Source organism: Tamandua tetradactyla, chromosome 18, assembly GCF_023851605.1.
Source record: "Tamandua tetradactyla isolate mTamTet1 chromosome 18, mTamTet1.pri, whole genome shotgun sequence".
In the NCBI taxonomy this organism is placed as follows: Eukaryota; Metazoa; Chordata; class Mammalia; order Pilosa; family Myrmecophagidae; genus Tamandua; species Tamandua tetradactyla.
The window spans coordinates 74,101,320-74,119,103 of NC_135344.1; the positions used below are offsets into that span (position 1 = coordinate 74,101,320).

The 17,784-nt window shown below is 41.7% G+C and overlaps 1 long non-coding RNA gene across 1 annotated transcript; it reads right to left on the reverse strand.

Annotated features, from left to right (window-relative positions):
• Window positions 1-5,160: 5,160 nt before the first annotated feature.
• LOC143662705 (uncharacterized) lies at window positions 5,161-17,784 on the reverse strand. Its single transcript, XR_013165556.1, has 3 exons — window positions 17,553-17,784; window positions 6,885-6,981; window positions 5,161-5,881 (listed from the first exon to the last, which is right to left on the reverse strand). It is a non-coding gene; the product is annotated as an uncharacterized LOC143662705 (long non-coding RNA).

Genomic DNA, 17,784 nt, shown 5'->3' on the forward strand with positions numbered 1-17,784 from the left:
TAGTGAATGTGAAAAAGAAAGGTGGCCCATCTGAAAAGGAAACTGTTTAACTGTATGGATAAATTTCAATTCCTCATAATTATCCTTGCCGATTCATCTCTACCTAATGTATCTATAATAAACTGATCAATATTTCTTATTATTTACTTATACATTTACCCTGGGCCTCATTCCAGCAAGGATTTAAAAGCATCTTACAAACTACAGCATATGAGTTAAAATAACATTTATCATAAGGGACTGGGAAAGTATGGACCAGGAAGCAAAGCTATCAAGCTTCAAAAAAGAGAGGTTCTTCATTAAGAGGAACTTTTCTCACCTTGACTTTTAAAATATTTCTCCATAAAAATAGGGATCATATGCACAATTTATAATTAGTTCATAGCTTCATCAATAGGACCCATAAGTTTCAAGAAAAAAAAAATAACGTCTTTGGATACAGAAGTAACACATTTCCAGAGCAGAAAATAAACATAAAGGTAAAAGAACTGAGACAAATCAACTTAGAGTTAGGTGTGCCTCCTGTATAGATATAGACATGCAGACATACACAGAAGAGACATGACAAAATTGGGATTAAGGTATTTTTTTTTTTTTTCAAATTCTGCTTTATAGGAAATGTCCAGAATAGAAAGTAAAAGAGTGGTTGCCTAGAACTGCAAATAAGGGGTGGGAAAGAGATGGGAGAGGGTGGGCAGTGACTGCTTGGGTAAAAAGGTTTCTTTTTAGGGTAATAAAAATGTTCTAAAATTAGATTATTGTGATGATTACGCAATTCTGCAAATCCGCTAAAACCGTTGGATTGTATGTTTTAAGCTGGTGCATTATATGGTATGTGAATTACATATCAACAAAACTGCTAAAAATATTTCAGTTAGCTGCTTTTACATATCAACAAAACTGCTAAAAATATTTCAGTTAGCTGCATGCCAAGATATCACAGAAGAAATCCCATCGTTTCTTTGCAATTTTCTCCATCACTTACATTTAATGCCAGTTTATAGTTGGTATGTAATTGCAAATTATAAACTTATAAGGGCAATCATGCTGCTCTTGTTGGTAAACCCTACAAGGTATTTCAATATGTCTTTCAGAAAGAACAACCATTTCTTGCATTAACACACATAGTAGCGATACCTAGAGATGCATTCATTCATTCAATAAGTAACACTGCATGCGTTCCATTTGTCAACCTCTGACCAGCGAGAATAAAGCAGCAACCAAAATATCTCATTGAGTCATTCTCCTGTGGGGTCACTGCAGGTGGAGAGCTGAAGTCTGGCCCTCTAGTGCTTTTATTTGTTTGTTGGTTGTTTTTTTTAACTCCTACCAACCCATAAAACAATTTGTTAAATAAGATAAGGAAGTTGGGTTTGAAAGGAAATATTTTAAGCAGGTATAGCTTCATAGAATTTCAAAAATTTAAAGGTCCTTGGTAATTTTTGTCATTCTATCACTTCACAGACAAATAAATTGAGCCACAGGAGTTAAATGACTTGAGTCAAGTTTGTAGCAAAAAAAAAAACTTCTAGGACCCACAAATTTACACACCCAAGAAAGCAAAAAGTCAGTTTTCTCTCGAGTGGCATGCTTAGAAGGCAGAATTTCTGGGACAGCCCCAATGATGAGTCCTTTTATTCTTTTCCAAATGACCATTTAAAACATATATGTGATTTATTTTTATTCTCTTGTTAAGGCTTACAAAAAATAAATTCCTACGTCCAAAGAGAATTTTTTTAAACCATGTTTTCAATTTCTTTGTCAGCTCATATTTTTTGGTTTATAAAATATAGTCAGCATAGCCCCACTATTCTAGAAAAACATAGGTGGCTGTGGCTTTGAGGTTCCCCATTTTCTGCCCCTGCCAATATCATTAACTTACTAAACCTGAACTTTTGCTTCCCTCAATATCTTTAATTATTCCCTGCTTTTCTCAACTCCTTCATTATTACAAGCAATTAAATTGCAGAAGTTACATCATCTTTTGGCATCTGGATGGTATGACTGCCCATCTTCTCTCCACCCAAACCTCAGTCAGAGCATGAGCTGCACCCCAAGAAGTGACATCTGTTAGCAAGGGACATCTGGTGAGGGGGGCACAGATTGGGGGTTCAGTCAGAGAGCGGCTCCCTGCCAAGTGGGCTGAGTCACAAGCTGACTTTGGACAAGTGGGTCGATCCACCCTCAGCAGTGAGAGATTGTGTTCTATCTGTAGTTCTCCATCTCAAATGGCTGAGCTTGGGGGTTCACAAAGACACAAAGGACCCATGAAACATTCTTCCTGGGAAGATGGCAAGTTAAAACATTAGGATTTTATTGCAATGATGAGTCAGTAGAATGCCAAAGTTATGTTTAAATATTAAGGCTAAAATATGAGGTTTCAAAAACATTCTTTTTTTCAGTGAATACTTCTGGATAAACCCAAAGAATTTTGGGGTACACTGTCCTCTGGCACGAAGGGTGCATCAGTGGAATACTGTGAAAGTGGAGTGAGGGCAAAGTTCTTTTCTACTCTAAAACTTGAAGATTCTAAGAAGGAAAAAAAAATGTACAGATGGCCCAAAGAAGTTTTCATTTCATCTTTCATTTCATCAAAGAGTCTTGAAAGCATCCGTAGCTGCTTTGTCTAATTTGAGATCGAGGGAGAGGCCCCTTCCTGCCGAGGTTCCCAAGGCCCCTGCCCTGGCCCCACTCTGCAGTCAGAAGCATCTAGAAAGTCCCCAGGGAGCCTCTGACTCCCCTTCCCAGAGCACCCCTAACCCCTCTGGAGGTGGTTCCCACCCAGTGGGCACAGCAGCCCCCAGTTTAGAATATTTCAGCCAGGCATGCTTGGGCGAGAGGACCTGGAGGGCTCTCCCCAAGCCCCCTCCCTCTCAGCCCCTCCACTCACACCTCATGGTGCCACCAGGAGTCCTGGGCTGCTGAAGGGTAGGCAAGGCTGTTACCATCAGAAAGGAGAGCAAACATGCAACAAGAGGGACCCAACCAGACCTAGAGCAGGCTTTGGCTCAGGGAGATGATGGAGAAAGTTGGGTAGATGAGAGAGGACGGTGGGGTTGGGACTAGGTGAGGTGAAGGTGGAAGGCTCAGTCACCTGGCCAGGGCAAGCTTCTGCTGCAAGGAGGATGGAAGCAGTACCTCACACACCTACGGGGCAGTGCTTCACACACCTGCAAACCAGCACCTCACACCTGCAAACCAGCACTTTGCATACCTGTAAGTTGGCACCTCACACATCTATAAACAGCACCTTGCACACCTGCAAGCCAGGGCCTCGCACACCTGTAAATCAGCACCTCACACAACTGCAAGCCAGGGCCTCAAATACGTGTAAGCCAGCACTTCACACATCTGCAAGCCAGAGCCTCACACACCTGTAAACCAGCACCTCACACACCTGCAAGCCAGGGCCTCACCTTCACACACCTGTAAGTCAGCACCCTACAGACCTGTACCAGGTGCTTTGTACACCTCTAAGCAGGCGTCCCTCCTGGTTGTCTTCCCAGAAGGGGTGCCCGCCCAGGCTCTGCCCGGCTGTTTGTCCAGTTCCATACATCCTGGGGACACCTTGAAGGTTGCATTCCAACTTCTCCATTTTTTGTTCATTTTTATTCTTATATTTTGCACACTGGCTTAGTCATGGTTCGCTGGTTTCTAAACTTTGTTGTGATATTAACAGCTATCATTGTTCCCCTAATTTCCACAACGCTTTGCCTATTTTTGAGCAAACGCTTCGTGGATGTTATTTTTAGTGACTGCCTCATATCCCACCATAAGTTGGGGGATAGATTATTTTCCTCCCGGGCTCCCTGGCAGTGAGACTCTGGCCTTCCCCCATGAGGTGGTGGCGTCCCCTCCCCGCCCCCGGTCCCCGGGCTGCACGCGGTGGGAGTGACGCTGGGGGACCTCCGGGCCTCGCTGCAGCCCCGGGGTCCCCCGTGGGAATGCTGTGCAGGGCCAGCCACGGAAGGAAGCCTCATGAGGAGGGGCGGAGGCACCCCAGCTCGCACCCAGCGCCGACCCCTAGCCGAGCGCACCCCAATGGGTGACTCCCGGTAACCCGGGGTGGAGGAGGCATATGGAGCACAGAGTGTGGGACTCGGCCATTGTGGGAAGCCACCGCACTCTGGGAGGGTGTTCGCCAGGAAAGGCTAATCAAACAAATGGAAAAACTGAATTAGACTGATTGGTACGTCCACCCTGCTCCATCCTAGGAAAAGTTTGCCTCTAGCGATCAGGGGAACAGGAATTAACCTGACCGAGACACAGCGGTACAGAGGGTGAAAAAGAAGAGAAAATGATCAGGTTTGTGCACTTTAAGTGAGTTACTTAGGAAATCGTTCCCGTTTTTAAATGAGCAGACGGAGTCTCCCAGCTGTATAAGGATGCTGGGGGTGCTTCAGAGCCTCGACGTGGGTGTGTCACCTGTCTCTGCTCCTTATTTACTTCACTGTGTGACCCTCCTAACTTCTCAAGTCTTTATCTGTAAACCAATAGTGGTGTGAAGATTAAAAGAAGCAGTGTATATAAAATATTTACCATAGTTCCTGGTACCCAGTGCTCCCTCTATGAATGAGAACTGATGTGGGTTGAATTTTGTCCCCCAAAAGGTATGTTGAAGTCTTCATCCCTGTACCTGGAAATGTGACCTTATTTGGAAACAGGGTCATTGCCATTGTAATTAGTTAAGATGAAGTCACACCAATGTAGGGTGGGCCCTTAATTCAATATGACCTGTGTACTTGTTAGACGAGGGGAAGAAGAGAACAAAGAAGGCAGTGCTGTATCTACAAGCCAAAGAATGCCAAGATTTGCTGTCAAACCACCAAAAGTGGGCAAGAGACAAGGAAGATTTTTCCTCTCCAGGTTTCAGTTGGAGCATGGACCTGTAAACAGCTTGATTTCAGGCTGCTAGCTTCCAGAACTATCCAACACTAAATTTCTATGGTTTTACGCCATCCAGTTTGTGGTACTTTGTTATGACAGCCCCAGGAGAATAAGGCAATAGCCAAGTTGCTTGTCCAGGGTCACAAAGTAAGTGAAGAACTGAGACTACTCTTGACTTGTTTGTCTTCCAATGCTCTTTACACAGTGCTCCACTTTCTATCCATGTTTAGCTCGCAAAGCAATGAAACACAGATTTTATTTCATACATCTGCTTATGTTAATTTATTCAATAAATTTTAAATGAGTACCTACGATGGACCAGATATGAAGCTCTGCTCCAAGGACAATAGTGGTGAAGCAAAATAATGCAAAGGCCTGTTGAAGGAGACAGACAGTAACAGCACAGATAATACATAATCGTTAGAAGCCATGACGTGTGCTGGGAAGGAAAGGACAGAGTGGTGTGAAGGACAGAAGCAGGGAGACTCGAGCTAGATGAGGTGCAGTGTGGATGAGGGAAGGTTTCAGAGGAAGTCACACCTGAGCCAGATCTTGAGGATAAGTAGGAGTTAACTAGCTAGCATGTGTTGGGAGAAGCAGGGACTCTTCTAATCAGAGGGACAGCAAGTGTGAAGGTCCTAAAGCTAGAAGGAAGAAGGAACTCGGGAGGAGCTAGAGGAGAACGTAGCTGGAGCACAGAGGCCAAGGCTAAAGCCCATCAAAGGTGAGGCTGGAGAAGACACAGGAGAGAAAGCAAGATGGGATCACACAGGGCTTCAGGTCCAGTTTAAGTGCTTTGGTCTTTATCTTAAGAAAGAGGGAAGCACTGAGAAGTTTTGAGTGGGAGAGTGGCAGAAGCAAATGGATGGTGGTTCTGAATGGCTTCCTGAATCTGGGTCTTCATGAATCAGTGGCATGCTCTGTTAGTGACATTGACCATGACCTTGGGAGATGGAGGTTACCAGTCTTCAGACCAAAGCTGTGTCATTCTGGTCTGGCATAGAAGAGACATAGAATAAGAATTTGTTAAATAAACAAATGATTCTTTAATGGTAAATTTTCAAACACTCTGTTGGACCTACAATAGAGGAATTTTGGGGAGAGCTGTGTCTGAACAGCGTCTCAAATTATATCCCTCAAGGATAAGTGAGCCTATTTGATAGATCAGGACGAGGTGTGTCAGGGCAGTGGGAGAAGTGGGTTAACATAAGTCTAGAGTCCCCAAAACTCGACTGAAAAGCATGTGGACTTTTAACATCTCTTTTCTTCTAGCTTCTCTATTTAGTTAATTGTCAGTTAAATCAGCTCCTTTGAACATATGTTTAAAGGGTGCTTGGAGATTCTGAAATGAAAGTCTTCATAAAGATGCTAGAAGCTATTGCTGTCTCCTCCTCCTCATTTAACAGGCTCCTTTGATTCTCTTCCCAACCCTTACCCCATCTTTTCTAGTGGAGATCACTGTCAGTTCAAAAAAGTATTGCTTAAGGAAATAAAAAGACGGTGGAACTAGGAATGCTTATTTTGCTTCGATGCCAATTCTCCTAAACACAAATCACTGCCAGAACATTTTAAAAGGGAAATTTTTTCAAGCAGTTTTTGCATGAGAGAAGCCACACTCCTGCCTGTGTGATCAACTGAACAGAGAGGGACAGGCAGATAGCCATGAGGGGAGGAAAAAAAATCAAGAAAAAGAAAAAAACAACTGAAAACAAACATTGCTCTTTCCACTATATATTTTTAAAGATGCATCTGTGTAATTTAAGAGCAGTCATTTAGAAGCAGTTCCACTCCATGCCACACAGCATTGAAGTCCAGCCATTATGACATGAGTCACCCTCTAAGAACAGGTCAGACTGGAGGGTAAGTCAGAAAGCACTGGCATTCCTCCCCTAATCCGTTCTTTCGATAATGAAAGGGGTGAAGAGTTTAAAGACATAACTTATGGTATTCTGGAATGTTCTCCTAAAAGAAGAGAAAAGATCATTGGAAAACTGCACCTAGAGGTTCCACGATGTGGTAGTGGGACCAGAGCGACTATGGAGTTGCCACTTCTGGGACAAGAAAGAGCTGTTTTCCTCCACTTGGTAACTGGACCTTAAAAAGAAATAAAAGGAAAAAAAGAAAAAAGCTTTATTTCAGCACTAGGCATAAGGTTGGCATTCTCCAAATGTTTATTAATAATAATGACTTATGTATGCCAAACCCCCTTTAGAGCAAATTGTCCCAGATCCAAATCCCACCCTGAGCCAAAGGATTTCATTGCCTTGGCAAGAAGCTTGAAGGATTTGGAATGATTCACACATAGCAGAAACTCTGCTGGCACCACAGCGCAGTCCTCCTAACCACTCTATCCTCCACCCCCACTCCCCACCCCCCTCTAATAAGGGACCCCATTGGCAGGTCTCTGCTGCAGGTCTCTTTTAAGAAAGGGGTGCCACTCCTTCTCACCTAGCCCAGGCTTTCCATATTTCCTTTACAAGATAAATAAGAGTCTAACTATGTTTCCTCCTGAGAGATAAACAAAGGCATCCTAGCAATCTCCCGGAGGTGGGGAGGCTGGACTCTCTCCCAGGGCCCGCCCTCCCCCTGCAAGGTGCCCAGCTTGCTGGGCCTCTTCCCACCTTCCTCTCTGAAAACAAGTGCCCCCTGCTACCAGCCCTACGTGCGCTTCCAGCCTTTTGAGATTATGCAGCTACCCAACACGTTTTCTAAGTTCCGGATGAGCAAACCAAGGACCCACATTTCTTCACTTTTCGAAGAACAATCCACAGTGGCGAGCCCTTGGCTGGCAAGCAGGCACAGATTCAGGCTGGATGAAAACTCTGGGCTCAGCCTGTGGGATTTGGACTCAGGCTGCTCCCAGTCCTTTCCCAGAATAAACTTGCCCACCTTTCCGGCCAAAAAGGAGGAGAATAAGATTCTTATCATCACTTGGCTAGCCAGATAGTGACAGATTTTGTCAAATTCAGGGCATTTTGTTCCCCAGGCACATTTGCCTTCACACACACACACACCCCTATTCACACTTTCCTAACTACGACCCAATTTTGGCCAGAGTGGGAGGGGCTGTGACTGCCCAGGCCATGGCTGTCTGAGGGAAAGACACCCATGAGTTTTGTTTTTGCATTCATTATCTGAATTTACCCTCAATAACAGCCGTTTTACTAAGCTTTGCTGTATATTAACATACATAGCAGAAATGTGTTAGTAACAGCCAAAGAGAAAGGAATTTCATTTTCAACAGTTGTGGCTCTGTTTATTTGCAATAAAAGCATGTTTTCTTCTCTTCAATATCAGTCAACAAATGTATTCAATGAATATTGAACAGGCCCCTGATATGCAGTGGGTACCATACTTGAGACAACATGGCAAGCTGCGCAGATTGCAGAACCAGTCCTCATGGAGCTTACCGTTGGCCTGATGGCAGAGGGAGCCAAGGCATAAGGAAAATAAAATGCAATTTCATGTTCTGTTTCTGGATCTGGGTGTCGACTACACAAGCATGTTGGATTTGTGAAAATTCAATGAGCTACACACTCATGTATTGGGTTTTTTGTGTGTTGTGCATATGTATATTTATATTTGTATTCGTATTTATATGTAATTCTTTGATAAAAAAATTCAGTGACCACCTCCAACATACACCTGGATAAGAAGGAAGCAGCCAGTTTTCCAGGCTGTGGTGATCATTCCCCTAAAAAATCCCACCATCTAGGGCAAGCCATGTCCTAGAAAGGAAAAAAAAATGAGTTGAAGAGTTGCTGTGGCACAAAAATTACCATCTACAGTATCAGTGAATGTGGAAAAACATAGATAAATATCATGGGGTGCTTCAGATGAATTGTTTTAATAGGAGAGGCTCTGAAAAGCATAGCCTGGGACTGCCAGAACCCCGAATATGGAGAGGATGTCTGAGACTGGTTTCATAGGGTATTTTAGTTTTTCTTCTTCCAGATGTTTAAATTGGGGGATATTACTAAGAATGTTGAAAATAACAGTTATATTGTACAGTTTGTTCAAATATTTTCAAGAGTATACTATATATTGATCTTTTACGGTCAGAAAATAGTCTTTATTGAAATACGTTTGGGCATTCCTTGTATGTGAATCTTTTCCTTTTTAGTCATGTAAATATTTTTTACTATTAAAATACAGGGGAATTAAATAATTCTTGTTACAAATTTTACATGCAATTTCTTCTTTTCCCAACATTTCGTTATGAATATTTTCAGAGACACAGCAAAGTGGGAACAATTTTCAGCAACACCAATACACATAACACCTGATTCTACCTTTAGCATTTTATGATAGTCGATTTATTACATATCTATGTATCTATTCACTCCCTGCATTAGTTAGGGTTCTCTAGAGAAACAGAATCAACCGGAAACACTCGCAAATGTAAAATTTATAAAAATGTCTCATGTAACCGTGGGAACGCAGTCCAAAATCCGCAGGGCAAACTGTGAAGCCAATGATTCCAATGGAGGGTCTGGACGAACTCCACAGGAGAGGCTCACCAGTCGAAGCATGAAGAGAGACCGTCTCTTCTGAATCCTCCTTAAAAGCCTTCCAGTGATTAGATTAAGCATCACTCATTGCAGAAGACACACCCTTTGGCTGTTTACAAATGGAATCAGCTGTGGATGCAGCTGACATGATCATGATCTAATTCTATGAAATGTCCTCATTGCAACAGACAGGCCAGCACTTGCCCAACCAGACAAACAGCTACCACCACCTGGCCAAGTTGACACATGAACCTGACCATGACACTCCCCATCTAGCCATCAGTTCATCTTATTTTTTTGTGTATTATAAATTAAATTACAGATATCAGAGCACTTCCCCCTAAATATATCATCACATGAAACTTCTTTTGATATTTTAAACACATTTTCTTAAAAAATAGTAAGCTTTAATCCTTTTAAAAGTGAAATAGCGTGAATCTACATGGTAAGCTATCATTATCAATAATAAGCAACAGTTCATGCTAAATTTTAAACCATAATAGCACAATTTAAAATTAAATTCCTTTTAGCCAAAGACCTCAATGAGCTTTTTATTGACTGATAGTCTGTTGTTTTGTAAACTCTTCTAGTGAATGTTATATTTGTCTAAATTAAATCTAATTTTTTTTTGTATGCTGTATGGCGGGCATCACATTTCATTCCTTTTCCAAGTGAGAATCCTGTTATTGCAGCACCATTTGTTGATTTTTGTTTGTTTGTTTTGTTTTTGTTTGTTTGCTTGTTTGTTTTGGGAAATGCATGAATCGAACCCTGGTCTCCCGCATAGCAGGCAAGAATTCTACCACTGAACTACTCTTGCACCACAAATCTAATTTTTTAAAGCATTTAGTTGGCATTCCCATCATGTATCCAAAAGTGGTTATAAGGTCATATCTTAGGCAGCTAGTCATTGAATTATCCTAAATTTGTGCTTGATGCTGAAAGTTATTTTTTCAGTTCTCCTTTTAAGTCAAACGCATATGTTTTATAACAAGTGTGAAACCAATGAGCTACTCATCTCAATTTCCTTGTTTTTGTTCTCATAGTTCAATAAAATGTGTAATTAATATTGGTCGTTCAACATGACTTTTGTTCCTGATATGATCTAGCTGAATGAGTACACTTAGTTTTTTTTATGCTATGAATGAATTTTTCTTTCATTTTTAAGATTTAAATTATCTTCTTTTAATTGTCCATTCTAGAGTAGTATTCTAGAGAGTAGGTTTTATTATTTTATCTACCTTTAGTTCACCATTCGAGCATCAAATTCTGAATTTATTTCTACTAACCTTATAAAAGTCTCATCATTTCTACTAAACTTATAAATGTCCTATCAGTCTGTTGGCTGATAACATATTGGCTATCAGTATTTCAAAAAAGCAATGCTTTTTTTTTTGCTTGGTTAAATATTGAACACATAATATTAATTAAAAAAATACTACACCAATGTTCTCTACTAGTATTATTTCTTATTGTTGAATCTTATCTTCAGTTTACTCTTTAATCAGCTTTATAAAAATTTCACATGCAATGTTTGGTTGTGCCAATTACACTTCATGGTATTTTAATCAGGAATCTAATGTTTCTAGTTAGAAACACATTCATCAGACAAAGATAGTCTTGAAAATCAATTATAAAGCATTTTGGCTATAGCAACAAAATGCTTTCTTTGAACTTAACATATAAAAGCTACATTTTTATCCTCCTTTTAAAGATTTTAGCATGAAAAGAAAGGCTAAAATTTCTGCCATGTTCATCCAATGGAAAACCATAATCATTAATTTGAATGGATTGTGTTTTGCTGGAAACATCCTCTCACTGTCAGATGGATATGATGGTCATTTTCCATGGTCATCCTTCAATAAACAGAGCCAAGCTCCCCAGGGTTCTCCTGTTCATTCAAATTTGCCAATTTCATTTTCTGATGGTCAGGTCAGACTTGCAATTACTGCCATTTGGTTTTTTAATTGTCATTCTGAAAGTCAGTAATTCTTCATTTAGTAGAGATTATGAAGTTGTAGGAATTTCATATGGCTTGCTCGAGTTGTGGGCTTGATGGGGATAATCTGATTGCTCACAATCATTGTTTTAATAGATAAATATTCATAAATTTTAAATTTCTAAGATCACGTAGAATCAAAAACACTTCTTTTTGGGGTGGAGGAAGGAATGACACATAACGGCTGTAAAATGCCCAAAGAACAAAAGATTAAATAAAGAGAGGCAGTTCCATAAAAATGGTCCTGGTTTCAATTCCATTCAACAATGGTTTCTGAACCTGCTATGTGCGTATGGTCTTAGGATACAAAATTGAACAAGATGTGGTCCCTGCCATTTAGAAGCTGCTGCATAGTTATAGGGAGGTTTGCGGGGGGGAGGGTTGGACTAGAAAATAAAGCCATTTGGAGGTTAACTTTTAATACATATTTAAGGTTTTACTGTCTAGCTCAGACTTCCTGGAGTCAGGGACAATGTCTAAGATTTTATTTTAGCATTTTCCACAGTGTTTTATACCTTCATTTGCAAGTTACTACATTATTTATCATCAAACCAGTAAAACTCAGCTCTAATATCAAACACCTAGAAATCAAACACCTAGAAATCAGGTTTCCTTTTTTTTTTTTTACATGGGCAGGCACCGGGAATCAAACCCGGGTCCTCTGGCATGGCAGGCAAGCGTTCTTGCCTGCTGAGCCACCGTGGCCCACCTGAAATCAGGTTTCTTAAATCCATCTGTGACGGGTTTATAACGCTCTATAACTGAAAGATGGTGGTGGCTCTTTGGAGTAAAATGTTAAGATAAAGAAAAAATGCAAATAATTTTCTGGTGTATTTTGAGGTAGGTCAGGAAAATTGTTGCATCAGGACTTTGTGTAGTCACTGGTGCATCCTCAATGCAGATACTAATGATGCTTTTTCCTCACCTCCTGTTTTCCAAAGTTTCAATCAGAGTGTCACCTTTTCATTTTAAGGGCTTGCCCCACTTAAAACCCCAAATTTCTTGGGGAGTAAGCCTAGAGATGTTGCTCCTTATCTATCCCTTCCATATTCCCACAGCTGATTGGACTAAAGTAAGAAACTGAATGGGCTTATCAATAAGCAATGTATAATTTGTGTGGTTTTGCAAGAAAAGGCAAGATTAGAGGCTTCTAAAATTGAAAGCAGGAAACTTAAGGACTGAGATGCTAGAAGAAGAAACTGAAGGTGTAAGGCATGAGGTAGAGTAGTGAGATCATGACCCACAAGGGGCAAGTGCATTTGATATCAGAGGGAGGCGCATGAAAGTATAAGCAGAAGAAACTCTCTGGTAGTGAGGAAGAATGGAATAGATACATAAATGTGACCAGAGTACTGAAAGTAAGAGTATTGGGCTTCTAAGAGATACTGACAGCATGCCATCCTGGTATCTGCCTTGTTCATAGTTGTTTGCATGAGTTCTGATTGTAATGTAGTTTCTACACTTCGGTTCCTATGAAATCCTCATAATCTTATGATGTTTTTCACCAAATTTGGTAAATTTTGGCTATTATTTCTTCAGGTCCTCTTGCCCCATATTCTCCTCCTCACTATCCCTCTCCCTCTTCTCCCCTTTCTTTTCTCTTCTTCCTGAAACTGCAATTGTATATATAGATTGATATTGTCCTAAGGTCATTGAAAATGTGTTTTTCCTTCAGTCTTTTTTCTCTGCTCTTTACATGAAATAATTTCTATTGATCTACAAGATCTCTGGTCTTTTTTCAAATATCTCCAACCTGCTGTTAAGCTCATCCAGTGAAATTTTCATTAGTTATTTTTTTCTTCCTAAAGACCTAGTAAAATTTTTATTATATACAGAATATTGTGAATGATACATGTAGAGACTCTGGATTTAGTTATGTTTCTGTGAAGAGTGTTGAGTTTTGTTCTAGCAAGCCTCCATACTGTCTCCCCTGTAGTGTCCAAATCTGAAATTTCTTTTTAGTTCTTTCAGCTTCCAGGTGCTTTATTTACCAAGCTCCAGGATGGCTGCCATGCACAGGCATGGTTCAGTGCTTAGCAAATTACTTGAGAAGAGTTTATAGGCATCTTTATGGGATTAATCACCCTGCAGTTTCCTTCCTTCTGGAATTTTCCTCCTAATTTTCCAGATACCTTGTCAAATACAAACTTTGTTCTCTGATGCCTTAAGCTTATAAGACAGATTGTGCTTGCAAAGCAAATTAAGGAGTGCCATCAGCCAGAAAATGCCAAAATTTAACTCTTGCTCTGGTAGACAGAGTTCTAAGGTGACCCCCTAGGATCCTCACCCTCTGTTGTATATACCTGTATTATCCCTTCCCCATGGCTGTGGATGGAACATGTGAACATGAGGGAATTTCACTTCCATTATTAGGTTAATTATGTGAGACAGGTGAAGAGATTTGGCAGATGTAAATAAGGTTCCCAATCAGTTGACTTCAAGGGGAGATTATTCTGGGTGGGCCTGACCTAATCACATGAGAGATTTAAGCGGCAGAAGACACTCTCCTGTTGGCTTAAAGAAGTTTCCTCCACATTGGGAAGAGGGCCACATGGCAGGGAACAGTGGGCGCCCTTAGGAGCCGAGAGCCTCAGTCCTACAACCACAAACAAGTGAACTCTGCCAACAAACAGTAAGCTGGAAGAGGAGCCTGAGCTTCAGATGAGATCAAACCAGCTGAGGCCTCTGACAGAGAGACCAGACAGCCTGGACCCAGACTCTGGACTCACAGAAAAAACAAGTGTGTTATGTTAAGTCACTAAGTTTGTAGTAGATTGTTGTGTAGAAAGAAAAAATGAAAATATCCACCAACCCAAGTCTCATTTCAAGAGTCAACTTTCCTTCAGTTTCTGCTTTTGGTAGTTTTGCAGTGGCATCAAATAGTTGAAGGTATGTTGTTGTGGTTTATTTGTCCGTTTTTGCATAATTTTATCCTGATTTTGTCATTGTTATCTGTAGGAATTATCACCTGGCCAAGCTACTCCACCACTGTTGGAAACCAGAATTCTTTAAACCTCAATGAGTTCATCTTAACTTGGGCTTTCTTCAATGAACCTCTCTTTCTTTCAATCAAAATAATCCTTAACAAAAGGAAGGTAACACAGAGTGATTTGTTTTTAGCTTTGATGACCTTAAAAGAATGAGAGAATTGGAGCTCTGAGAGGCACCCCTCTGAGGAGAACAGAGAGATGAGACTTGGCTGCTTCTTCATTTTGGCTACATGCTGGCCCTGGAAATTCGATCTTGCTCCAAGAGAAGAACAAGTTAACTGAGTGAGAGTTTCAACCTGCTGCATAAACATTTACCTTCTTTACTATCACTCTTCTACTTCCCATAAACTCTTACTTGAGAACTGTCTCATCAGGGCCACGAATCAGAGTCCCCACTCCTATTGGGATGGCTGTGACTTGTTCATCATGCCACTTACGGAATGTGCTTTCCCAACAAATTCTTTGGACTAGAAAAGTTAAGTGCAATTTCCATTTGTGATTCTCTGTTGTTTCATAAGATGGGATTCACAGCTTGCCAATGTTTTCATTGTCTAAAAGAGCAAATAAGACTGTCACACACATTGGCCTTCTGGGGTTCTGTAGTTACACAGGGTCACAGTACAGTGGGGAGACCTGAGCAAACCAGCCATAGGAGGCAAGGGTCCGTATGAAACAAGTCCACATGCCCTAAGAATTTTCAGTGGTTGGTTTCCTGTTATTACTTGTATATAGTAATAACACTCTTCTGCATCTGCTGGGAAGCTCCCTCCTACCCCCCCACTCCTGTGATTGCTTCCAATCGTGCAGAACCTAATGAGTTTTCAAAGGGAAAATGACTTCCATTTCTGCGTGTGGAGCAGTTTGTTTATAGCTATGCTTGCAAAAAAAAAGAATCTGGAATTATTTATTGGTAATTTGCATGTTACTAAACAACAGATGGCCTGCAGAAGAATATCTCCTTTGCAACTTAAAAAAAAAATGGTAGAAATTCACATGCCTAACGTGAAGGGAGTTTCATGTTTTACAAAAAGTCTTTCAAGGGACACAAACTGCCAAAGCCAAGCACATACCTCAAAGATTGAAAAGTTCTATTTAAAAGCCAAGAAATCCCTCTCGGTAAATTGTGGTGGTTTCCACTCTTAAAAATTGCTGTTTGTGAAATCACTTGCATGAATCTTCTGGTGACACATGAGCACAGTAATATCTTAGCAAAGTCCTCAGGACTAGAGCTCACCCCTCTGTTTCCCCAAGCCATTTAGCAATAAGAAAAAGAAGAAAATATTAATGTTTCGTTTTAATTCTGTGAATATGCTATACCTAAGGTGAAAAAAAAATAGTTGAGGCATATCCTGTTTTTTTTTCCTTGAATATCTGCCTAAACTTTCCTAGGAGAGAAGGAGTGGTACTTGTGACAATGACTTCCAGTTGGAGATTGTATTTGATGTCGACCATATTTCGATTTGATGCCTGGTGACAACAGTGTTGGTTTAGGAAGCCCCATGCCATCTGGTCTACCCAGAACATTTGCCTGCTCCATTTGGAAGAAGCCTGAGAGATCGAGGATTCTAGGCGCCATTGGTATTAGTGCCCCTGCAGCCCTTGCTGAAGACTGGCTGCAGGAACTGCCCTTGGACTAAGCTTACTTGAGAGGTGGGTGTCAAACATTTGAGAGCAGCTGCCAAGTACATCGTCCCTGGGCTAGGAAACCAGGGGAAGTCCCTTTCTTTCTCAAACGCTGGGCTAGTTCTCTGCCTCAGCTCCTTCCTGAAGCAGCTTTGCAGAGTGGGAAGAGCTGCGTCCTCTCTTCCTTTGCCCCCTCTTCCCCAGGAGACAAAGGAAAGGTTGATTCAAGTCTGGACTTCTGCGTGAGGAGGCTGGGGAAGAGCTGCAGGGAGCGGGAAAGGTCAAACTCATTTCAGCCTCAGGACGAGGAGAACAGAGTGCAATGAATTTTCCTGTTGGACTTGGAGATGTTTAAGGGCTTAGCAATTAACCAGTAGGCTGAGTTTCTTTTTTTCCTCATGAAAGGCAGAGGCAAAACTGATTTAAGAGTCTGAAATGAATGGCAGCTGGCAAGAAGGCTCCTTTTTTAGGCTAAAGCAGTTTCAAATATCCAAAGGAAGAGAGCTTGCCGTGGTCCTCCAGGGCTGAAAGTCAAGACTTTCAATTTCCAGAAGGCCGGAAGCAATGTGTAGGGAGCTAGTCCTGCTGACAATACATGGAATTGCGGCCCAATCTGTCTCTTTACCTTATAGCCCTCCACAAGGTTCAGGTCTTTAATGACGGCATACCTCTACGCTATTCTTCCTGTCAGAAAGACTTCCTACCTACTGTTTCATTGTATTTAAGTATATCCAAAGAAAGGAAGGAAGGAGCAGAGGGAGGGAGAGAGAAAGGGAGGGAAGGAGAGGGAAAAATGGAAGGATGGAGAGAAAGGAAAAAGCCCTTAGGATGTGTTCTCTGAATTTTTTTTACATAATTAGAAAGGAAAAGTCCCTCTAGCTGGCACCAGCCCTGTGAGCTGAGGAGCGATCAGCTAATTTTATTCCAGTTCACAGATGAGCAAAAGAAATGTCACAGAGTAGAAGAGGGGCTGGCCTAAGGTTGCCAAGCTAATGGGTGAAACAGCTGGGCTGGCACTCAGACCCCCAGAACTCAGTTTCCCAGGAAACGTGACTTTAGGTTGGGGAAAGCATGTGCTGTCGTCTCTCCCAGGGAGCTAGGCCAGGAAGGGAGTCTCTGAGAAGGAGCCCGAGAGCACTGGGGGCTTCAAGCTTCCACTGAGTTCAGTTACGATTTTAAACTCAGGGAAAGCGCAGGGACAAGCTGAGTCCATTTCTGCATAGGGGCCGGTTTTGTCAGACCCAATCCCGTGATTTTAACCCAGTGGCTCACGTTACCTTTCTCTCTTGCTCTTTGCCTTCCACCCTTCCTTGTGTTCAGCATCCAGTGGCCATGCCCTTACCTGGGACCATCCTTACCTGTCCTGGCCCTTACCTGTCCTGCTGGGCATGTTTGCAGTGACCTCCAGCGGCTCTTCTTCGGGGTGTGATTCAGGAGCCTGGGGCCCTACTCCATGGGATTCGATCCTCTTTCCACACCCCCATCCCACTCCAAAGGAGCTCAGACAGGTTTATCTAAATTAGGGATGACCTCAGCCCTTACCTTTCTGCCGTCCACTTGCTGAGGCAGGGGGCTGCACACAGGAGGGAGGTTAGAGTTAAATGGATTTATTTCCCTCTGTTAAAAAGCCCAGGCTTGGCTTGGAAAGAATTTAAACTATCAACTCAAATGGGGGGTTGGGGATTATCTGTGGTTTCCTTTATTTGTTCTCTTTCCTCCTTTGAAATGGCTAATCTAAATATGATGGGAAGTGAGGCATAAACTGTTCCAGAAA